Below are 25,599 nucleotides of genomic sequence, written 5' to 3'. Positions count from 1 at the left end.
AAGGCTCTTGATCACAAGAAGTAGCAATTTCCTCAATGGCACAAAGTGAATTTTATAGAAATAAAGATTATTTAAATTAAAAACAAGACTCTACTTACTTACCAGTTAGTTTTATTGAAATAGAGGACAAATATAGAACATGCTGGCACCAAGTAGTCCTAAGGGACAATATGAAAGAGATATTTGTATTTTAGACAAATTTCTTGGTCTTAAATAGTTGTGAATAATGTTTATTTTAACACTCAGTCTGGTGTCCTGCATATATTGGTCAATCAATTAATGTCAATAAAGGGTGGATATGTGAACAGCTGACAGAATAAGGAAGCAGATTTAAGTAAATCATCAGTAGCAGTGCTTGACATTTGGAAGAAATGCAATGATTTTTCTTTTATGGTTGTAAACCTACTATATTTCCCAATTTCTGAATAGTTATAAACAATGTAAAGCCGTATTGCTGCCTTCATTCATATTTCATGTAGTTGCTGGTATGTATTTGGAAAATGGAGAATGAACCCATTGAGCATTTTTTTCATAAGTCTCCTGGCCATCTGTATATCCACGTTGGAGAAGTGTCAATTCAGGTCCTTTGCCCATTTTAAATTTAACTGTTTGTCTTCCTGGTGCTGAGTTGTATTAATTCTTTATATATTTTGGAGATTAACCCCTTATCAAATTCTTCATTGGTGAATATATTCTCCCATACGGTGGATTCCATTTTCATTTGTTGATGGTTTCTTTGCTGTGCAGAAGTTTTTTAGTTTGATGTAGTCCCATTTCTTTATTTTTTCCTGTTTTCCTTGCCCTCTTGAAAGTATTGGTAAAACTATTACTCTGAGAGATGTCTGAGATTTTACTGCCTATGTTTTCTTCTAAGATTGTTATGGTTTAGTGACATAATTAGGTCTTTATCCATTTTGATTTTATTCTTGTTAATTATGTAAGTTGGTTGTCTAATTTCATTTTTTTCACATGTACATGTCTAATTTTCTCAACACCATTTATTGAAGAGACTGTCTTGACTCCATTGTATGCTCTTGCCTCCTTTGTCAAATATTAATTAACCATAAAAACAGAGGTTGATATCTGGGCTCTCTGTTTTATTCCACTGAGCTGTATGCCTGTTCTTGTGCAAGTATCAGGCTATTGTGGTTACAATGACTTTGTAGTAATATAGTTTGACATTCAGTATTGTGTTCCTTCCAACTTTGTTCTTCTTTCTCAGATTGCTGAGGCTATTTGGGGTCTTTTTTTTTGTTTCATATAAATATTTGGAATATCTGTTCTAGATCTGTGAAATATGCCATTGGTATTTTAATATCTTCCATTGGATTGGATGAATTAATATCTACCATGAATATGGTATATGCTTCCACTTTTTTGCATGTTCCTCTATTTCTTCCATTAATGTCCTATAGTTTTCTGAGTACAGGACTTGTACATCCTTGGTTAAGTTTATTCCTAGGTATCTCATTTTTTGTTATTGTTGCAATAGTAAATGGGATTGTTTTCTTGGTTTCTCTTTCTGAGCTTTCATTATTGGTATATAAAAATGCCATCAGTTTCTAGATATTAATTTTGTATCCTATTTTGCTGAATTTATTGATTAGATCTGGAAGTATTTTGGTGGAGTCTTTAGGGTTTTCTCTGTGTAATATCATGTCATCTGCAAATAATGAAAGTTTTCCTTCCTCCTTTGCAATTTGGATGCCTTTTATTTCTTCTTCTTGACTGATCACTGTGGCTAGGACTTCCAACACTATGTTGAATAAGAGTGGCGAAAGTGGACATTCAGGGATGTTCCTGATCTTAGGGGAAATGTGTTTAGTTTTTGCCCTTGAATATGATATTGGCTGTAGGTTTTTCATATATGGCCTTTATTATGTTGAGGTATGATACCTCTATTCCCACTTTGCTGAAAGGTTTTTATCAAAAAATGGGTATTGGATCCAATTTTAATATGGGCTACGGACCTAAATAGACACTTCTCTAAAGTAGACATATAGATGGCCAGGAGATATATGAAAAAATACTCAAAGTCATTAATCATCAGAGAGATGCAAATTAAAATGATAATTAGGTATCATCTCACACCTATCAGAATGATTTCATCAATAAATCAACAAATGACAAGTGCTGACGAGGATGTGGAGAAAAGGGAGCCCTAGTACACTGCTGATGAGAATGTAGACTGGTTCAGCCACTGTGGAAAACAGTATGGAGTTTCATCAAAAAATTAAGTATGAATTGTCATTTGACCCAGTGATCCCACTATGAGGAATATAGCCAAGAAACCTGAAACACCAATCAGACAGAATATATACACCTCTATATTTATAGCAGCTAAATTTACAATAGCTAAGATTTGAAAAGAGCCCAAGTGTCCATCAGTAAATGAGTGGATAAAAAAGCTTTGATAACTTTTAGCATGTTTTCATATGTCTCTTGGCCTTCTGTGTGTCGTCTTTCAAAAAGTGTCTATTTAGGTCCTTTGACCATTTTTTGATTGGATGGCTTATCTTTCTTTTGTTAAGTTGTATGAGTTCCCTATAAATTTTGGAGATTAAACCGTTATTGGAGATAATATGTTCTCCCATGCAGTGGGCTTTCTTGTTTTGTTGATGGTTTCTTTTGCTGTGCAGAAACTTTTTATTCTGATGTACTCCCATTTGTTTAATATCTCCTTAGATTCTATTGTCCTAGGAGCTGTATTGGTGAAGATATTGCTTTGGCATATGTTTGATATTTTGCTGCCTATGGATTCTTCTAAGATTTTTATGGTTTCCTATCTTACATTTAAGTCCTTTATCCATTTTGAGTTTAGTTTTGTGTGTGATGTAAGTTAGTGTTCTAGTTTCATTTTTTTGGATGTATCTGTCCAATTTTCCCAACACCATTTATTGAAGAGACTATCTTGACTCCATTGTATGCTGTTCCATCCTTTATCAAATATTAATTGAGAATAATGGCTTGGGCCGATTTATGGGTTCTCTGTTCTGTTCCATTGGTCTATATGTTTGTTCTTGTGCCAGTACCAGGCAGTTTTGAGAACTGTAGCTTTGTAATATAGCTTGATATCTGGTATTGTGATCCCTTCAACTTTGTTCTTTTTTTTCAGGATTGCTGCGATTATTCAGGGTCCTTTTTTATTCCATATGATTTTTTTGGAGAGTTTATTATAGGTCTGTAAATTATGCCGTTGGTATTTTAATGGGGTTTGCATTGACTCTATAGATTTCTTTGGGTATTATGGACATTTTAATGATGTTGATTCTACCAATCCATGAACATGATATATTCTTCCATTTGTTTGTCTATTCCTTTACCTCTTTTCTCAATGTCCTGTAGTTTTCTGAGTACAGGTCTTTTACCTCTGTAGTTAAGTTTATCCCTAGGTATCTTATTTTTTCGTTGTTGTTGCAATGATAAATGGGATTTATTTTAGTTTCTCTCTCTGTGAGTTCATTATTGGTATATAAAAAAGCCATAGATTTCTGGGTGTTAATTTTGAGATGACAATGAGGTACCATCTCACACCTGTCAGAATGGCTATCATCAACAAATCAATAAATGACAAGTGCTGGTAAGGATGTAGAGAAAAGGGAACTCTCATGCACTGCTGGTGGGAACCCAGACTGGTGCAGCAACTGCGAAAAACAGTATTGAGTTTCCTCAAAAAATTAAAAATGGAACTCCCATTTGACCCAGTAATCCCACTTCTAGGAATATATCCCAAGAAATCAGAAACACCAATCAGAAAGAATATATGCACCACTATGTTCATAGCAGCACAATTCACCATAGCTATGATCTGGAAATAGCCTAAGTGCCCATCAGCAGATGAGTGGATTAAAAAACTGTGGTACATCTACACAATGGAATACTATGCTGCTGTAAAAAAAGAAGGAACTCTTTTTGCAACAGCATGGATGGACCTAGAGAGCATTATGCTAAGTGAAATAAGCCAGTCACAGAAAGATAAATATCACATGATCTCCCTCATTTGTGGAATATAATGAACAACATAAACTGATGAACAAAAATAGATCCAGAGACATAGAAGCATTGAACAGACCATCCAACCTAAGAGGGAAGGCAAGGGTGGGGAAGGTAAGAGATCAACCAAAGGACTGGTATGCATGCATATGAGCATAACTAATGGACACAGACAGTAGCGGGGTGAGTGCATGTGCTGGAGAGTGGGAGCGTCCAGGGAGAGGTTAATGGGGGGAAAAGGAGACATATGTAATACTTTAAACAATAAAGTATTTAAATTTTAAAAAGAAGCTGTGGTACATTTACACCACAGAGTACTATGCATGGACTCAACTGTGGAATCTCAGAGGTAAAGCATGCGTAGGTGGGAAGAGATCAACCAAAGAACTTGTATGCATATATGCATAACCCATGGACACAGATAATACTGTGGTGAAGACCTGAGGCAGGGTGTGGGTGTGGGCTCGAAGGCATCAATGGGGGGAAAAAGGAGATATCTGTAGTTCTTTTAACAATAAAGATTTTTTTAAAAAAAATCGCAGTTTTATCACAAATTAGAAGTATGATCCTGGATAAATTAATCTTTTTAGATATGCTTTTACCTGTAAGGTGGAGGTTAAAATAAACCTATATCATAGGGTTGTTTAAGGACAAAATTTAATGAGTGTACGCATGAAAAATTCTTCTTACTTTGAAAGCACTCAATAGTGGTTATTGTGATTGGAGATAAAAACTAGCTGTATTTAATTAAAAGTGTTTAATAAATATTTATAGATTTTTTCTATGATTGAAGTAATACTTTTTGTGTGTGGTTTTAACATTTTAATAGTGTATTCTCATTTATATGCTTTGCGAGGGCTGGCAAAAGTGAGTTAGGTTAGTCTTTCATTTTACTCTTCCCTCTTTAGATCCCCTGTACTTTCCCTTCAGTCACCAATGCTCCCATGTAGACACAATCTTAAGGGACATGAAACTCATGACGTTTATATGAAGGAATTTATGACATTTGTGATGTCCATGGCCGATTGTTTTTTCAAAGATTTCTAAGTGTGTGTGTTTGAATTTTGAGAGAAATTATCCTGGCATGGTTCTTTCTTTCAAATGGTCCTGACTCTCAGATAATAAAGAGCCTGCATGACTCCTTCTAAAGTCAGCTCTGATACGGTGTCATTGAAGAAAAAATTATTCTTAATTTGTATTTGTCTCTTTCCATGATTATGCACTTATCTTCTAATCAGACCCATGTCTCTGTGTTTTATTTCATGAAAAAGAATGCACAAATGGTAATATGTGTACTTTGTGTTAGAGAAAGGGTTATCACCTCTGAGCAAAACTAATAGCCTGACTCTAATAATGTCAAGTTAGGCTTATAATTAAAAAATGATTATTTGAGTGGTGTTTTATTTCTTGATTATTTTATAGGATTAAAAGCCTGAAACCAGTATCTCTCTTCCAATAATATGGTTTAGCTAAAGGTGAGAAAGAAAACAAGACCAAGTGAGGAGCTACTAGATACCACTGGCATATTTAGTGAAAATATTCAAATTTGATCTTGATTATAAATACATTAAATCATTCATCTGCATTTTTATTGAATGTCAGGGCAGCATATAATTAAGGTAAATAGTTTGTAATTGTAGAGTACTCTATCATAATTTAATAGTCTTCTTTTTTTTTTTTCATCCTCATCCAAGGATATTTTTCTATTGCTTTTAGATAGAGTGGGAAGGAGGGAGGAAAGGGGTGGGGGGAAAGAAGGACAGAGAGAGAGAGAGAGAGAGAGAGAGAGAGAGAGAGAGAGAGAGAGAAAGAGGAGAGAGAGAGGTGAGAGAGACACATTTATTGGTTGCCTCCTTAATGTACTCTGACAGGAGCCAGGGAACGAACTTGCAACCCAGGTATGTGCCCTTGACCAGGAATTGAACCTGTGCACAGAGGGATGCTCTAACCACTGAGAACACTGGCCAAGACAAATTAATAATCTTCTTATGCTTTGTTTAATGCTGTTTAAAATGTTTCATTTTGTGGAAAGCGCCATGTTTCCTTTCAAAGAGGGCCAAGGAATGGTTTCAAAATTACAGGGGGTGGGTTTTATATAGATGCTATAAATTGGTAAATAACTCTTTGCTGATCATCTAATAAAAGCAGAGTAGATTACAATAATTTATGCATTTGATTATTAGGGAATATGCTGTTCTTAGAAATTCATATTCTTATCACACTGTTATTTATCCTAACAAAATTAGTTAATATGCACACAAAAAGAAATCTATAGAAATCTATGGATAACAAAGTAACATGTCAGTGGATTTATAAATAGATAAGAGCCTTGCCACTCACAGTGTGGCCCATGTATGAGTGGCATTGCATCATCTGGAAGTTAGGCAGAAAGGTAGAACCGCAGGCTCTACTTCAGACCACTCAATTATGATTTAATGACATGTCACCTCTCTTCTGTTATAGTGGCTACTATAAAAAAGGCAAGAGATAATAAGTGATGAGGATGTGGAGAAAAGGGACCCCTTGTGCACTGTTGGTGGGAATATAAATTGGCACAGCCACTATGAAAAACAGTGTGGGAGTTCTTCAAAAATTAAAAATAGAAATATCGTATGATCTAGCACTCCAATTTCTGGATATATATGTGAAGGAAATGAAATAACAACAACCAAGATATGGAAACAATGTAAGTGTCAATCAATAGATGAATGGGTAAAGATTTTTTATATAAATAGGGGTGGTCTAATGTAGGCTTATAGTTTTGAGTAAGAGAAACACAAAGTTTATTCTTATATTATCATTTATTGACTGATTATTATATTATTTATTGTTATTAATCTACTTTTGCTAACCTGTGTGCATATAAAATGGTAGGTATATAATGAAATATTACTCAACCTTTAAAAATAAGAAAATACTGCAATTTGTGACAACATGGACATTATGTTAGGGACATTATGTTAAGTGAAATAAGTCAGAAAAAGAAAAATATTTTATTTTCACATTTATGGAACATCTAAAAAAAGCCAAACTCATAGAAGCAGAGTAGAATGGTGGTTGTTCATGACAAGGGTTGGGGGATATGTGGAAATGTTAGTAAAATGGTACAAAGTTTCATTTATAAGATGAATAAGATCTGGCGATCTATTATACAGTATGGTGACTATAGTCAACAATACTGTATTATATACTTGAATATTATTAAAAATAGAAATTAACATTTTTCATAACAAAAGAATGCGTCATTATGTGATGTAATCAGTATGCTAATTAAGCTTATTATGGTAATCATTTTGCAATGTATTTGTGTAGCAAATCATCATGTTGTATACACCTTAACCTTTCACAATGTTATGTATCAATTATATTCTTGCACTCGGGGAGTCCCTCAGACCAGCCTGCACCTTCATGCAGTCTGGGAGCCCTCAGGGTATGTCCAACTGGTGGATTAACACTGCTGAGGAGGCAGGAGAGGCTCCCACCACCGCTGCTGTTCTTGCCAGCCTTGAGCCTGGCTCAGGGCTTCTGGCTTAGTGGCACTTTCCCTGTGGGAGCACACTGACCACCAGGAGGCAGCTCCTGCATTGAGTGTCTGTACCCTAGTGGTCAGTGCACATCATAGTGACCGGTTGTTTCACTGTTTGGTCAATTTGAATATTAGCCTTTTATTATATAGGATAAATCAAATCTGCCACATTTCAGTGTATGGATTAACACTCCAACCAACTGAAGCACACTGGCTGGGCTAAATTTCTTTTTAATTACAATTTACATTTAGTATCATATTATTTTATGTATACAGCATAGCAATGGTTTTTTTAGACATGATCTGTCAAATGTGTTTTGTTTACTTTTTATTTTTTCTTCTGCTATAAAATTTGCATTGACTACTAAACATGAAGCAATTTCTAACTCATTTGTGTCTGTAACTGATTATTTAAAATATTTATTACTGCTTTATAAAAAGTATATTAACTAAGGTAGAAAAGCTAAAATGTGTTTTAGAACTATCATCAGAATCTACTTTGAAAGTGAAAAATAACGAGAAAAATATATTTGGCAAACTCCGGGCAAAAATTTATAGATTCTATAAATTCAGTCCAAAGAAAGGACAGGATTATCTAGAAACTGAAATAGCAACATTATATCATAAATCATAGAACTTCATAGATAACTTTAGTTGCAATTCAGGTGCATTTATAAAGTATAAAATTTCCATGTATGTCTGCCAAATAGTCTGGTCTCCTGAAGGGTCACAGAAGAGACCACTCAGACGTGCAGCCCTCTTGATGTTCTTCTCTATGTGGCACTTTGTCATCCCTCCTATGTCACTGTAACTGAAGAATGTATTTCTTGCTCAAGTATAGCAGACTGAATTCTTTGGAATGACAAATCCATTGGTGCTCTTCTCTTTGAATTATTTAAACCAGGATATGCCACCTCAGTGATAGAGCTTAAAGTTTATGTTTCCTATTTTTCAGTATGTTGGACCTATTCAGAACCTACAGCAAGACAATAAAAATGAGACTTTAGCCACTTGCATAGTTCAAGAAGGAATAAATACCTTGTATTTGAAGAAAGGAATATAGTTAGCAATAATCCTATATAATAAAAGTCTAATATGCAAATTGACCGAATGATGGAACAACCTGCGAAATGACTGGTCACTATGACACGCACTGACCACCAGGGGGCAGATGCTCAATACAGGAGCTGCCCCCAGCCCTGCCCCAGGCCAACCAAGACAGGTGCCAGTGGGGGCCCCCAAATTGCCCTGCCAGTCGCCCCAAAGATTGGCTCTGATCACCGGCCAAGCCTAGGGACCCTACCCATGCACAAATTTCATGCACTGGGCCTCTAGTAGATAAATAAGGAAACAAATAAATAAATAAATAAAACCTACAGTGCCAGCTAGCATACTACCCTTGTCCAAAATGCTAGAGCTTCAGTAGCATGAATTTGTTATATTCCATTTACAGGATATTATTTTTGCTTCAGTATGAAATTTTCACACGGTGAAAAGTTGTTGAGTGATCACTAATTTCCCAAAGTGGGATGGATCGAACATCTTATGACTGATAATCTGTATCCTTGTATATCATTGCTCCACTGCTTTAGAATATTCTTGACTTATTGATTAGGGGTACCTAGCCAGCTACTGGATTGCTTTTCTGTTGCTATTGGCTAGTAGATTTCAGGTATTTTAGTAATGCAATTTGTGTCTCTGTTTACATTGAACAAAATTTGAAACAGTTGCATGAATACAGAGATCAAACTTATAGCTGTCAGAGGGGAGAGGTTTTGGGGGACCAGATAAAAGAAGGTGAATGAACTAGCAAAAAAAGAAGTACATATATCTCACATAGACACAGACAGCAGTGTGGTGATAGCCAGAGGGAAAGAGGTATGGGAGATATGTGGAGGTGGGCAAAATGAGGGCCGTGGTGATAGAAAGAGACTTTGCTTGGGGCAATGGGTGCATGATGCAGTGTCAGATAATATTTTGAGTGTGCACTTGAAACCTGTATGGTTTTGGGAACCAATGTCACCCTAATAAATTCAATGAAAAATAAACAAGTAAATTTTAAAAATCTAATCACTTTTAGCTTATGAAAACAGATTTCAACTTGAGATTTTCATTCATTTGGGGAGAACTGTAAGTTATAAAGTATTATTTGAATATTTGTTGCTCCTTTATCCTAGGATGACCCAGGTATTATCTAGGCTTTATTATCTCTGTTTCTATTCAAGTAGATTTCTATGCAGGCAGTTCTAGGCTGCTAGCATGATACGACCTCCCAGTGAAGTCAGTATTATCTCATTTAATGCCTCATAGAGGTGCATAAAGCCTGCCATTTTTGTAGCTTATTCTAATTTGTCCTTAGGAAAAGTAATTTTATCTCACTGAGTGTAAGAGTATTTTATAAGGACCATGGAACTTTAGAAATAAAAGAAGTAATAATAGTCAATGACACTAACATATGGTTAATCAAATGTTAGACCTAAAGTAGATAGGCAAGCACTGAAATCTACAACTTGTTAATCCTCCATTGCTATTTCTTTTAATTACTGCCCAGAAGAGTCTGGAATTTCTGTCATTGAGAAAAGGCCATGAAAAGAAAGCTATTTAATAAGACAGAGACTTGTTTTTGAATTCCAGTTCTGCCTTTGACTTTCTCTTGGACATTTCATATGTGAACCCCACAATTTATCTGCTGAGATGAACTCCCCATGGTCAACTGAGGGCTCACATTTATAAGTAATAAGAGTCTAGCAGCCACTTGCTGACGGGGACCCCTCATCTCCTCTGTATACTGGGAAGAACCTCAGGTTGAAGTCTTTCTTGCCTTGACTGTTCACGCCATTTAAGTCAACCACTGCAGGGAACTTAGTTTTATCTTTCTACCACTGGCCTGAGACCTGCCCCATTCAATCGGAACTGCATACTTTGTATACCTTATATACATAAAGCCTACCTAATGGGGAACTTGGAAGGGAATTTTTACTATAAGCAGTGCCGCCCTGCCCCCCCCCCCCCCCCCCACCGCCTTGTCTCCATGGAACACAATTTAGGTTGTTACCTGAATCTGCCTCCTGGGCTGCAGCTCCTTTTTGCTCAGAACTTTTTATTCTTTATTACAGTCCAAAATTAATTTTGCAACACATATAACCTTCCTAAATTCAATTCCATTGTCTAATCCTAGTTACCACACAGTATGGTAGTGAGCATGAAATGAGACAACCCAGGTGTAGAACACAGCAAATGTAAAGAATGCTCCATTAAAAAAAAAAAGAAGAAAAAAGAATGTGCCATAGCATCTCATTCCCTCCATGTTTCCGTAGAATCTACAAGACATCCCCTGACTTCACTTTTTTTCTCAATAGCTATGAAAGTCAGGGCAGGGGCAGGGTTTCACCTTACCCTGGAGGAGCAGCTCCAGAGCAATGTCTTCAAAGCAAATGTGGGGACTCTGCTGGAAGATTACTCCCCTTCCTGGCTCCTCCGAGCAGTGATTTCTTTTTTACTCTCCCCATGTAAAGTTCCAGCTGAATCATGGTGAGTTATATCTTTTGTAAAACAGATATTTGTATTGGAGGTAAAGGGCTGCCTGGTGGCTGTACTGGGCTTTAAAACATTGGTTACTAAAGTGCATGGCATTTTTATTGTGTTGTCTTATTTTCTCTCTCTGCTTTTTTCTAAGTTTGCAAGATAATGTGTGCACATACACAAAATACATCTATAGCCTGGCCAGAGTGGCTCAGTTGAACTTTTTCCTGTGCAATGAAAGATTGCTGGTTCAATTTTCAATCAGGGCACATACCTGGATTGTGGGTTTGATCCTCAGTCTAGGAGTGTACAGAAAGCAACCAATCAATGTATCTCTCTCACATAGCACTCTCCCTCTCTCTCTCTCTCTCTCTCTCTCTCTCTCTCTCTCTCAACATTTCTTCAGGTAAGGATTTTAAAAAATACATCTATGCAAATATACATGTATACATGCTATTTTATTTTAAGTAATCACATATAAATTGACATAAGCTACTATAAATTACTATGATTATGCACACCTTTTTTGTTTCCATCATTGGTCAACTTAAAATTTTCTGTGGCTTTGAATCCCATTACTAACAATTTCTCACTGCCACCTACCTAGCCCTTTCTTCATGATTACCCTACAGCTCCGTGAAAAACTGGAGACTCCAGCCTCCCTTCCCTCTGTCATCTCCGTAAAACTTGCTGGCTTTTCCTACTCTTGGTTCCTGGCTGGAAACATCCTATTACAAAGTTTTAGCATACCCTTCTCCATCATGTCCTCATATCCCATTTTTCATTCTTACTCTAAATGCCTTCCTAGGATTCAAAGTTTAGTACCTGAATTTTAAAGCTAGAATACCATATTTACTGCTTCATGGACTCTGGTCTTTTGAATCCATTTATCAATTATTATCTGTACCACTGTTTCAAAGTTTTTAAATACTATCTAATATTGGTATGCTTTTTACATATCCACTCTGAAAACCTGGATGCTAAACTCTTAAGTGCCATTATTTATCACCTAATGCATCAAAGTTCCTCATTTCTGGCAATACCCTGTATACAGAACAGAGCTTTATTGCTGCTTCTCACACATAGACGATAACTGTGCCATCATTCTTTACATTTTTGTGTTGGGCTGGTCTCAAAGTATAATTAATTAAATAATAACTTTAATTGATGCTATGTAATCTGGTAACTAAATTCTGCTGCTGCTACTTTATTTAGATATTTTATGTATTTTACATTCTAATCAATGTTACATATTTTGTATTACATGCTAATCAATAAGCATTAAATATCTTATTTGGTTAATCCTGTTTATTATACCTAGTTTATCCTTTTAACATGCCTAGCAGGAAAATGGGCCTGTCACTTGAGATAAAGATATCAAAGCAATATTCTGCTAGCTAGTCTGTTGGTTTGGTAAAATGGGTTTTTGCTCAGTTTCTAAGGAGAATGAGAAGTTAACATAACTTGTTTCTTTTTTTATCACTACATTTTTCTTAATGCCTGATATATGAAAACTCCAAATTTGTTGGATAAATGGGTAAATGAATAAGAAACTGAAATTCAATTCAAATATTCACACTAAGCATAACTGATGTGCTTTGACAAATCACAATTGTGGATGAGTTTCTGGAGCTTGATTCAATTAGAAAAAGAGAAATTATATGTACTAGAGAATAAATAAGCCTTTCTTATATATGTTAGTATGAACTTTCACTGTAGTTTCTCATAAACATCCATGGGCAATTTTAATATTCCTACTATTTTAAGGATTGTACTCTCTTCATAGCATTAGTCATTGGGATCAACCATAAAAGCTGTAAGTGGTAGGTATCATGTTGGCTTTTAAGGCTATCTTTGTGGAGAAATTATCTTCTTACCTATAATGGTATTCCTTACTATTATTAATTCTAAAGCTGATAATTATACCAGGTTCATCGTGAGTCATTGGTTATACAGTATGTATTATTCTTTCTTAATTGTCCAACTGAATTGCAAAGTAGATCTTGATCAAGACAGCAATTATTTCAAGTAATACTTGTGTTTGTAGATTTCATGTTACACATGTCCCCAGTACCTTACTAGTATATGTGCCAATTCAAATCTCACACTCATCTTTTTGTTCTAATTTATTAAGTGCCTATCAAAACATAAAATAAGTGAAATAAATGAGATGTAATTTTACATATAATTATTACTATATAATTAGTTGTATTTATTTTTATCTTCAAGTTCTCTTCCTCTCCTTCCCCACATCAGAGCAAATTTGTGTCATTTTTACTTTATTTTATCTAATATATACTTGTAAGTATGGTCTCTTTTCATAACTTTTTTGTTTTTCAACTTAGGATAATTTTTTTGGGGGGGGTCCTTTTATTCAGTAATCATAACTAATTTTTATGCACTACTCTCATTTATTTTTCTCATTTAGCCCTAGGTATTATTATCTAATTTTATAAATTAGCATAAGCAAGGCTCAGGAAAGCTACATAGCTTGTCTTAGGTAAAGCAGCCAGAGTCTCTCTAGACTTGATTCCAAAGTTTCCTGCTCTTTATTCTATTCCAGCATTTCATAGATGCTTACTGATTTAAGTAGTTGTTCTTAAATGTTTGACAAGATTTCTTGCCAATAAATAAGTTTAACTCACTGCTGCTATGTGTTAACTTTTGTGAAAAATATTTTTGAAAACTATTGACTTTAGTTGTTTTACTCATTTGATGTGTTTCACCATGTAGATGAATTATGGTAGTCACTTTCTCTGAGTGGTTGGTCATGCAGAATGCTGGGAAATGAGAGAATCAACTATCATAATGACATCCATGAATCTAGATCTTAGGAAGTGGCACTACTGTTGTATAAAATAAGGCCACAATTTATTGATTATTGTTACTTATAGCATGAGTTAGACAGTGGACAGGATGTCTTGTTATTGGGTCCTCTTTAAGGATAGCATTGATAGAATCTTGCAAATGTAACCTTGAAAATTATAGGTGCTCTATAGATGTGTCAGATGAAAAGATCTTTAAAGCTGAAACATGCTATCCCTGTCTTCTGAAATAACACACTTTATCTTGGATATAAAATGGAATTTTATTTGTCTCCTTAAGTTAATCAGCACATTCTCTGGAAGGGGAAAATTATGGTCAAATGAGTAAACAAATCCTTGGTACTATGTTCTGGTTATTAGCATCTAAGTACCATTTGTTTCTTTAACAAAAAACAAACACAACAAAAAGACACATATAATTTGTTTTTGTTTTTGTTTTTTACCAAAAAATTCGGAAGTTACATATAATTTCAATAGTACAAGTAAAGATTCTCATTATTACAGGCCCATCAGGATTCTTGGAAGATTTTGTTGCAAGTGAGAAGAGATATGAAGTGATTCTGTGGTAAGCATTATTTAGTGTGTAAATATGAAACAATTATTTTTATTCAAAATGAGGTTGACTTGTACTATGCAGTCATGAGTCTTTTTCTAACAGTAGAATAAGAACCCTACTTTTGTCTGGCAGCTTAATTTTAATTCTTGAGATTTCTTTTCAGACTTAGTAAGCTGAAAAAAACCCTTATGCTTCTATGACTGTAAATGACAAGACTGATGTATTTTAAAGAGGATTGTCATAGCATAATGATATGTGTGTATTTGCACATGTGTGCATATGTATATATGTGTCAGTATGGGTGCATAATGTATTCTTTCTTCTTTAAAAATGGCCAGGAAATATTAGTCATTTTTGAGCACATGCCAAGAACAAAATAAATCACAGTTAAAAGAAATAGTATTTATTCTTTTGGAAAGTTAAGGCAAGTGTCTGAATATAGGACCTGTAATAGAATTGCTTTCTGCAGCAGAATTATAGCATAATTACTGGGGGGACATATATATTTTTTACTACTCTGTCAGAACTTTCTACTATTTTTTATCCCTTAGAAAATTTTACTGCACTGAACTTATAACAGAGGTCACGGTTCACATTCCAACAAATAAATAAGTATAAAAGTAATAATATTAAGCCCTAGCCTGTGTGGCTCGGTTGATTGGAGCATCACCCTGTACACCAAAAGGTAGGTTTGACTCCCAGTCAGGGCACATACCCAGGTTGCAAGTTCTATCCCCAGTCAGAACACATGCAGGAGGAAACTGATCGATGTTTCTCTCTCTCTCTCTCTCTCTCTCTCTCTCTCTCTCTCTCTCTCTCTCTCTCTCTCCCTCTCTCTTCCCTCCCTAATTCCTTCCCTTTCTCTCTCTGGAATCAATTTTTAAAAAGTAATATGTAATATTAAATAGAAAATCTTGTAGCTATATTCTATAGGGTAATGTAGAACTATCCTTAAATCTTACTTTAGTTATGCTGATTCATCACCCAACCTACTCAAGAGTCAATTAAAGAATTCAATAGTGTACAATGCAAAATTGTCTACTCTTATAAAAAAAACCTCTTTATTTTTAGTTATAAGTTCAAAGAATCTTCTGGATCTTTATATTTCCTAGTATTTTCAATGGAGCAAAGTGAATAAATATGCCTATCCAATCTTAGTATTTGTAGTTGAAAAGAAGAATGCTTAGTATAAAAATACAGTTCATTATAGATTTCAAGCAAAATGTATTTAAAAGAACCATTTACCATCCAAGAGGCAAATGCCATTATAAAGAATCAATTATATCTTCATTAACTATTTAAAAATAGAGGCATTGCTCATCTATATTCCTACACTCAGTGTTCAGTTTATATTGTTTTTATAATTTGTATAGAGTAGGGAGAAGATTGAAATATTTTCTAGCTATATATAAAATATACACAAGTTCTACAATTCTAACACAGTTTGATAACTATTACACCTTCAAATTTCTCCATATAATTATGTATTCTATTATACAATTACTAGGGGCCTGGTGCACGAAATTCGTGCACTGGGTGTGTGTGGGGGGGAGTGTCCCTCAGCCCAGCCTGCCCCCTCTCACATACTGGGAGCCCTCAGGCGTTGACTCCCATCACCCTCCAATCGCAGGATTGGCCCCTTGCCCAGGCCTGACGCCTCCGCCAGAGGTGTCAGGCTTGGACAGGGGACCCCCATCTCCCTCTGATCGCTTGCTCCACCCCCCACCCAAGCCTGATGCCTCTGACCCAGGCTTCAGGCCTGAGCAAGGGGACCATCATACCCCCCCAATCCCCGGCTCCGCCCCCCACCCAGGCCTGATGCCTCGGCCAGAGGAGTTGACCCTCATCACCCTCCGATCACCAATCACCGGATCGGCCCCTGGACCAGGCCTGAGGCCTCCGGCAGAGGTGTCAGGCCTGGGCAGGGGACCCCCAGCTCCCCGCAGTTGCAGGCTCCGCTCCTGCCTAGGCCTAACGCCTCTGGCCGAGGCGTCCGGCTCGGGAAGCGGGGACCTGCAGCTGCAGCAGCCCTGCGATCGTGGGCTCCACTTTAGGCCCAGGCAAGGGACCCCTAGCTCCCGGGACTGCCAGCTTCGACCATGCCCAGCTCCTATCGCTGGCTCCACCCCTACTTCCTGCTATCACTGGCCAGGGCGGCAAAGGCGCCTGATTCTCCGATCATGGCTGGGGGGCAGGGCAAAGGCGGCCCTGGGGCCGCCTTTGCCCTGCCCCCCAGCTCTTAGCTTCCCCCTGGGTTTCCAATCACTGTCAGTGGCAGGGGGCTTCTTCCTGCTTTCCCTTTCGCCTCCCTGCATTGTGCCTACATATGCAAATTAACCGCCATCTTGTTGGCAGTTAACTGCCAATCTTAGTTGGCAGTTAACTGCCAATCTTAGTTGGCAGTTAACTGCCAATCTTAGTTGGCAGTTAACTGCCAATCTTAGTTGGCAGTTAACTGCCAATCATAGTTGGCAGTTAATTTGCATATAGCCCTGATTAGCCAATGAAAAGGGTATCATTGTACGCCAATTACCATTTTTCTATTTTATTAGTGTAGATGAGATATCATGTATATGAATACATATAACATATATATTCAGTTTGTAAAGGGTAATTAATAAAACTCAAGATGCCACTACTTATCTTCAAAACCAGTGCAACCATTGCTGCTGCCTGACCTTTTTTTAAAAAAATTTCCTTATTAAGTTATTAAATATGTATGCTTATCCCCACATTACCCCCCTATCCCCCCACTCATGCCCTCACCCCACTGTTGTCTGTGTCCATTGGTTAGGCCTATATGCATGCATATAAGTCCTTTGGTTGAGCTCTCCCCCTTACCCCCACCCTCCCCTACCTTCCCTCTGATTGATGTTTCTCTATCTCTGAATCTGTTTTTATTCATCAGTTTATGCTGTTCATTATATCCCACATATGAGTGAGATCATTTGATATTTATCTTTCTCTGACTGGCTTATTTCGCTTATCATAATGCTTTCCATTCCATCCATGCTGTTGCAAATGGTAAAAGTTCCTTCTTTATTACAGCAGTGTACTATTCCATTGTGTAGAAGTACCACAGTTTTCTATTCTACTCATCTGCTGATGGGCACTTAGGCTGTTTCCAAATCTTAGCTATTGTAAATTGTGCTGCTATGAACATAGGGGTGCGTATATCCTTTCTAATTGGTGTTTCTAGTTCCTTGGGATATATTCCTAGAAGTGAGATTACTGGATCAAATGGGAGTTCCATTTTTAGTTTTTTGAGGAAACTCCATACTGTTCTCCACAGTGGCTGCACCAGTTTGCATTCCCACCAGCAGTGCAAGAGGGTTCCTTTTTCTCTGCATCCTCTGCAGCACTTGTTATTTGTTGATGATAGCCATTCTGACAGGTGTGAGATGGTACCTCATTGTTGTTTAGATTTGCCTCTCTTGGATGATTCGTGACTTTGAGCATGTTTTCATAAGTCTCTTGGCCTTCCTTCTGTCTTCTTTCGAAAAGTATTCCTTTAGATCTGTTGCCCATTTTTTTTTTTATTGGGTTGTTTTATCTCCCTTTTGTTAAGTTGTATGAGTTATCTGTAAATATTAGAGATTAAACCCTTATCGGTGATAACATTGGCAAATATGTTCTCCCATGCAGTGGGCTTTCTTGTTTTGTTGATGGTTTCTTTTGCTGTGCAAAAGCTTTTTATTTTGATGTAGTCCCATTTGTTTATTTTCTCTTTAGTTTCCATTGCCCTAGGAGCTGTATCGGTGCAGAAATTCCTTTGGCATATGTCTGATATTTTGCTGCCTGTGGATTCTTCTAGCATTTCCATCACCAGGGGCAACCCAAGCCTCCTGCTTGCTCTAGCTCCGTGGCCACAGCCAGCTGAAAGCAGGTATCTAGGATTTATTTATCTTCTATAATTGAAACTTTGTTGCCTTGAGCAGAGGCCATAGCCAGCCAAGGCAGGCAGGAAACTTGGCTTCCTCCATTGCTTTTGCAACCAAGCCTCCTGCTTGCTCCAGCTCTGTGGCTTGCTGGCCACCATCTTGTTTGGGTTAATTTGCATATGCTTACTGTGATTGGCTGGTGGGCGTGGCTTGGGACATAGAAGAGGTGCGGTCAATTTGCATGTTTCTCTTTTATTAGATTAGAATATGTAGTGGGCCCATTTTGATATTTACTGATTTGTATTTTAAATAGTTATTTTTAATAATGTAACAAGTACCCATGAAATCATCACCCCACAAAAAAACCCCCACAACAAACAAACTAAGATATTGTCAACAATCCATTTCTTACCACCTGATTTTGCTGTCCCAATAACTCATACCCTGACTTCTCCTTATCCAAGTCAACCATTATCCTAAATCCCTTGTTATTTGATCCTTGTTTAAAGTTTGTTTTCTCCAGGAGCTTCTGCCACCCCATTCTATTGTTATTTGTGGAAGAAATGCATCATAGCTTCTTTAAGTCTTTCCTTTTCAGACACTTTCTATTGTCTAGCCACCTAAGTTTGACTCAAAAAGACACTTCCACAGAGATGACTTGAGAATGAGGGACCATGCACTCTGCAGTTTGCCCAATGGTAATTTATTCCATGTATTCCTAGTGATTAGTTTGTCAATGCACTATTGCACAACTTGGTGACATTTATGCTGTCTGTTTATAAAGAAAAAGTCAGTTTTGAAGGAGCTTAATTTTATTGGTTTACTGACTAATTGGCTTTCTGATGAAAATGCTACATAAATATTACAACTTGTGATAATATTATGAAAGGTAGTTGTGTTTGGTATTTCAGTATAAATGCATAAGATGAATTTTATGTGCCAGGACAAGTAAATCTATAACCATAAAGTGAAAAGAAAGTGAACATAGGAAAACTTCATGAATAACTGAAAATTGAAACATAATCTTTTTGCTCTTACTCGTCAGTGTATAGTCTAATATAAAATTCTGTCAACTAGTGGCATGTCTTTTTTTAAATCTAGGAGAGTAACCTCTTTGACAAAACAAGCAAGTTTTTCAAGAATAAAGAAAATTAATTATTGGATGAAAAATGCAGAGAAAATTACAAAAATTCAAAAGCATCATTTCAAGGTGTCTTACGTAGGAGAAAAATTTTCACAAATCACATAACTGTTGAGAATGTTAAACAGTGGAATACACAGTTAGTATTATGATAAAAAAGAAATCATTTATAAGTTGATAGTGTTAGAAATCACACAATCTAAGTAAATGACATAAAATATATAAGGTTAATTATTATCATACATTTTACTTAAATTTAAATAAACTATTCACTTATGGAGACTAAATCAGTGTATCTATATTTATAGGAGTGAGAACTGTTGATCACTTTTCCTTCTGTTTATCATGAAAAGCCTATAAGAAAATAGAAGAGGTTTTTTTTCCTTAATTTATTCATTTATTGACTTTGTGAGCCATTAGATGGACGAGAACAGGGCAATGATATCATACTAATATAGCACCAGCAAGGATGGAGAATGGTAACACATTTTTGAAATATTAGACCAAAATGATAATTCACATATTCTTTTACTTATGGAGAAAGTTCATAATTATCAATATATCTTGGTTCAAGGTTGAAAAGCATAGTAAAAAATGTGCATACTTTTCCATCACAGCTATTTCTGTGTGCACATTTTCAGGTATGCTGTTTGATTCAACTCTGTATGAGCAGGAAACCAACACTTGGTGATTCAGACTCACTAATTACAGGGCAACAGCAATTGATTAAAATGTGAGCATGTGATTAAAGATTTTCTTTGAACTATTGCTAAGAAACAGGTTCTCCCCCACCTCTACCTCTCTTCTCTGATGGGTTATTGAGAGGATAGAATTGCAGCTATTACCAACTTAAAAGGAGAGTTTGGCTTGAGAATGGAGCCAAAAATGAAGGAAACAGGTCTGAGATATGGAGAAGACTTGATCAAGTTACAGGGAACTATGTGGGGCAATGGATTTATTTGTAATTGAAGGTACATTTGTTATGAATTTTTAGTAATTTTTGTTTTCTTTAGCCATCTCCAATATGGTATTTTGTCACTTGAAAGGGAAAGAATCCTAAGTACAAAGCATAATGTGGCAATTAGGAGCCTAGATTTTGATTTCAGGCTGAATAGGCTTAAATCCTACCCCATTATTTGCTTATTACACAGCCTAGTACAAGTTTCTTGATGTCTCTGTGCCTCAGTTTCATCATCTATGAAGAAAGGCAACAGTACTTACATCAGAGGGTTGTTGTGATGGTTAAAAAGGATGATATAAGTAAATTATCATATCTGTAAATTAAATATATGTAAAATAACTCAGTATATCTGGACTCAATGTTGTTTTTTTATTATTTTTATCTTTGTTATCATTTATGGTTTATAGATGAATTGTTGCTCATGAAAAACTTCATTTAATTCTGCAAGAGTACCCACAAATGCAAAAACACATTTCAGAGTAGAGTAAGATAGAATAAAATGGGAATCCATTCACTACAATTTCAAATGAAAACTTTAAAAAAATATTTCAAATTCTGAGTAGTTCAAGTAATTTGCATCTACGGCTCCTCAGCTAGGTATTCCATTCCCAATGTCTGTTTAGGAGGTAAATATTGACCTAGCAAGTTGTTTAAAGTGGAGAGGGTTGCCCAAAGGCATAGATTATTTTGAGGGTTTACAGAAGATGCTTTTAATTTATTTTCTCTCAGGCATGCAACAGAGGGCTGTGCATAGCTTTCCATGAAAATCTCTTAATAATTTCTGCATCTGTATTTGATCGAAATGCACAGATGTCAGGCTGCCAAACAGTTGCTGCCATTTAATGAATAAATGCAAAGTAGAATGTTTTAAAAAATTAGTAAAGAGAATTAGTAGAATATGAAACTGATGAGATGTGGAATCTGACTGATGATTCAAGCCATGTATCATATAGTCTGATAAAAATAGTTTGTTGAATGGTTTTAATTAACATTTATCTTAATGGTAGTACTAAAGTACATCATTTGAAATAATGGAAATATTTTGTTTTATTTATTAAAAGCATGGTTCTTTAAAGATGGCAACTTTCTATGGTATCAAAAATGTAGAGAACTACTCATTTATGGGAGTGAGGCTATAGATCTGCAATTTTCTATATGGACCATATAGAGTCTAGGAAAATTTTCAAGATATCATCAGTAAACATAAGGATGTGAGCACTAAGGACATTCAGAAATTTGTGTATCTATCTAGCACGTATTAAAATTGTAAGCATTTTATAAAAATTGATTCTTTTAGATAACTTTAAAATGTAGATATATGTATCCCTATTTTACAAATGAGAAAAATAAGACCAAGATAAGTACACTAATTTGTTTAAGATCATAGAGCAGGCAAGTGACAGACTCAGGATGACCAAGCAGGGGATCTGGTCTGCACACTTAACCAATACACCCTTCTGCCTCTCATGCTTAGAAATCACATGACAAAGGAATTATCCTAAGTTATTTCCTGTTTGTATTTCTCATGTCTCATGTTCCTTTCTTTACTTACCACATTTCAGGGAAACATTACCTAGGACCGTGGTTGGCAAACCGTGGCTCACAAACCACATGCTGCTCTTTGGCCCCTTGAGTGTGGCTCTTCCACAAAATACCACATGCGGGCGCACACATACAGTGCAACTGAAACTTCATGGCCCATGTGCAGAAGTCAGTATTTTGTGGAAGAGCCACACTCAATGGGCCAAAGAGCCGCATGTGGCTCGCAAGCAACAGTTTGCTGAGGCGCAGTTTGCTGACCACTGGCTAGGAAGATAAAATGTGATCACCAAAGTTGGATGTAATTTGTGTGTTAACTTAAAGCATTTTCACTGTTCTTCTCTAAAATCTCTTACATCTAATTTCTCTTTCAAACATATACTCCAACTTAGTCAACTCAGCCAGGTTTTTTACTTAAAAAAATAACAGTTTTGCAATATCCATCTCCAAAGTGAATTGTCCACAACAGGTGTATACTTTACATTATTTAAAAATATTTTCACATTTAAAAATTAGATCTTAAATGTCTCAAGAATGGAGATACAATATTAGTTTATAAATTAGATGGGAAATAGTGTCTACCAGTTTGTTCACATACATGTGTTGCTTTGTTTATATCATATATCAAATTTTAAATGTCTACATGGTGAGTCCTTTTTTTAAAAAAAAATATATTTTATTGATTTTTTTACAGAGAGGAAGGGAGAGGGATAGAGAGTTAGAAACATCGATGAGAGAGAAACACTGATCAGCTGCGTCCTGCACACTCCCTACTGGGGATGTGCCCGCAACCAAGGTACACGCCCTTCACCGGAATCGAACCTGGGACCCTTGAGTCCGCAGGCTGATGCTCTATCTGCTGAGGCAAACCGGTTAGGGCTACATGGTGAGTTCTTTATATTTAATTCTGCTCATGCTAATTATATTTATTCTCCACTCAATGCCTATTGAATAAGGAATTGTTATTGACTTAAGTAGTTAAAAAGTGGGAAAATTTCCCAATGGAGTAAATTTTTCAGGATGGAACATAGAAATTCTCTCTTTAACTTATTTGTTTGTTGACCCAGAAGTCTATGGGATCCCAAGGTAACTTGCTGGCCTTTTTGGGTTCTTGCTTACTTGTCTTAAAACTCCTGCAGTAAAATATTTATTAACCTAAGATAATTTAAATTACAGAATATAAAAATGGGAAGTTGATAAAACTAATACAAAGTTATACATCAATTATATCTCAATATAAAAATAGGTATATTTATAAATAAAAATATACCTCAATAAAAAGGAATGAATTTCTTCTATATACAAGGAGGAGGAGGAAGAGGAGGAGAAGGAGGAGGAGGAGGAGGAAGAGGAGGAGGAGGAGGAGGAGGAGGAGGAGGAGGAGGAGGAGGAGGAGGAAAATTCCATAGAGATTGCTTAGAAACCAAACGTAGAGAGAATAAGAATCTTGTCCAAATCATGCAGCAATGAGTAATGGTGCTGTGGCCGTGAAATTTACCTATAATGTATACCTATCACTAATTCAGTAAGTCCTCATTAAAAGTTGCCGACAGATTATTGGAAACTGTGACTTTAAGCAAAACCACATATAACAAAACCAATTTTACTATAGACTAATTGATATCAACAAATTAATTTTCTTCAGCATATATATGGTCACAAAACATCATCAAACTTCTAAAGACCCAAAGCACTTCTATTATTAAACATTGAAATAAATGTGAGCTATATATACATTTAAGGAAGATTAATAAAAACAAGTAAGAGAACTATTTTCCAATCCACTTATCCCAGTTTAGGGTCTCCCACGTGAGTAGATCCTCTCTCGAAGCTCAGGGTGCAAAGAGCAAACCCACCCTGGGTGGGCACCCTTATACAGCAGGGCACCCTACACACACCCACACTCACCGAATAGTGGGACAATTTGAACACGCCACTGCATCTCACTTGCATCTTTAGGATGTGAGAGGACACCTCAGTACCCAGAGAAAACCTGCAGGAATGGTGAGAATGTACAAATTCCACACCGACAGTGGTTCCAGATTGTCAGGGATAAAACAATTTTCTCAACAATGTGAATGGAATGTCGTTCTTTGAGGACCTGCTGTACAATGTTATATATCAACTAGAGGCCCGGTGCATGGAATTCAGGGGAGTCCCTCAGCCCGGCCTGCACCCTTTCACAGTCCAGGACCCCTTGGGGGATGTCTGCTTACTGGAGGGGAGCAGGCCTAAGCCAGCAGTCAGACATCCCTTTCACAGTCCAGGACCCCTCGCACCTTATTGCCCGCCTGCTTGCTGCTCCTTAGTGCTGCCACGGAGGAGGGAGAGGCCCCCACCACTGCCACTGCACTCACCAGCTGTGAGCCCGGCTTCTGGCTAAGTGGCACTTCCCCTGTGGGAGCACACTGATCACCAAGGGGAAACTCCTGCATTGAGCATCTGCCCCCTAGTGGTCAGTGCACATCATAGAGACCGGTCATTCTGGTCGTTCCACCATAACAGTTGCTTAGACTTTTATTATATAGACTAGAGGCCCAGTTCATGAAATTCGTGCATGGGCATCCCCTCAGCCCAGCCTGCACTCTCTCCAATCCAGGACCCCTAGAGAGATGTCGGACATCCCTCTCATAATCCTGTACTGCTGGCTCCTAATCACTCACCTGCCTGCCTGCCTGCCTGGTCGCCCCTAACTGCCCCCCTTGCTGGCCTGATTGCCCCTCACTGCCTCTGTGTGCTGGCCTGATCTCCCCCAACTGCCCCTCGACCAACCTGGTCACTCCCAACTGCAACCCCCCACAGCCTGGTCGCCTGCAACTTCCCCCCCTGCTGGCCTGGTCGCCCCACACAGCCTGCTGTTCAGTCGTTTGATCATCCCTCACTAACACCCCTGCCAGCCTGGTCGTAGGCAGCCATCTTGTGAGAGCGTGAGGGTTAATTTTCATATTACCTCTTTATTATATAAGATTATATCTCAATTTGAAAAAACACTGTGATAGTCATTTCACAATATATATATTTGATAGATATATATATATAATCTCAAACCATTATGTTGTACAATTTAAATGTACAGAATATTTGTCAATTATACCTCAATAAAACTGTAAAAAATTAAAAATAAACAATAAAAAATGAAAAAGAACCAATGGATTTGAGAAATAGAGCTCAATTAGAAATCACTGTAAAGATTTTAAAACTCTTGTTTCTTTGAAAATTGTCCCAAAGGAAACTATTCAGCTTTCTCCCTCTCTCTCTCCCTGCCTCTCTCTCTCTCTCTCTCTCTCTCTCTCTCTCTCACTTTCTCTCACTCTCTCTTAAAAAAAAATCAATGAAAAACATATCCAAGGGTGAGGATTGAAAAGAAAGATATACAGATAGTTTTATGTGGAAAAAATGCATTTCCCAAGGATACTATTTAAAATGTTTTTCCCATTTTATTAAGATACTAGAGGCCCGGTGCAGAACATTCATGCACTGGGGTCAGGGGGTCCCTCAGCCCAGCCTGCGCCCTCTTGCCAGGACCCCTCGGGGGATGTCTGCTTGCTGGCTTAGGCCTGGTCCTTAGCGCTGCCATGGAGGGGATGTGGGAGAGGCCCCCGCCACCGCCGCTGCACTTGCCAGCCATGAGCCCAGCTTCTGGATGAGTGGTGCT

Source organism: Myotis daubentonii, chromosome 3 (assembly GCF_963259705.1).
Source record: "Myotis daubentonii chromosome 3, mMyoDau2.1, whole genome shotgun sequence".
NCBI lineage: Eukaryota > Metazoa > Chordata > Mammalia > Chiroptera > Vespertilionidae > Myotis > Myotis daubentonii.
The sequence above is the reverse complement of the archived record's forward strand: the minus strand, read 5'-3'. Positions refer to the sequence as shown.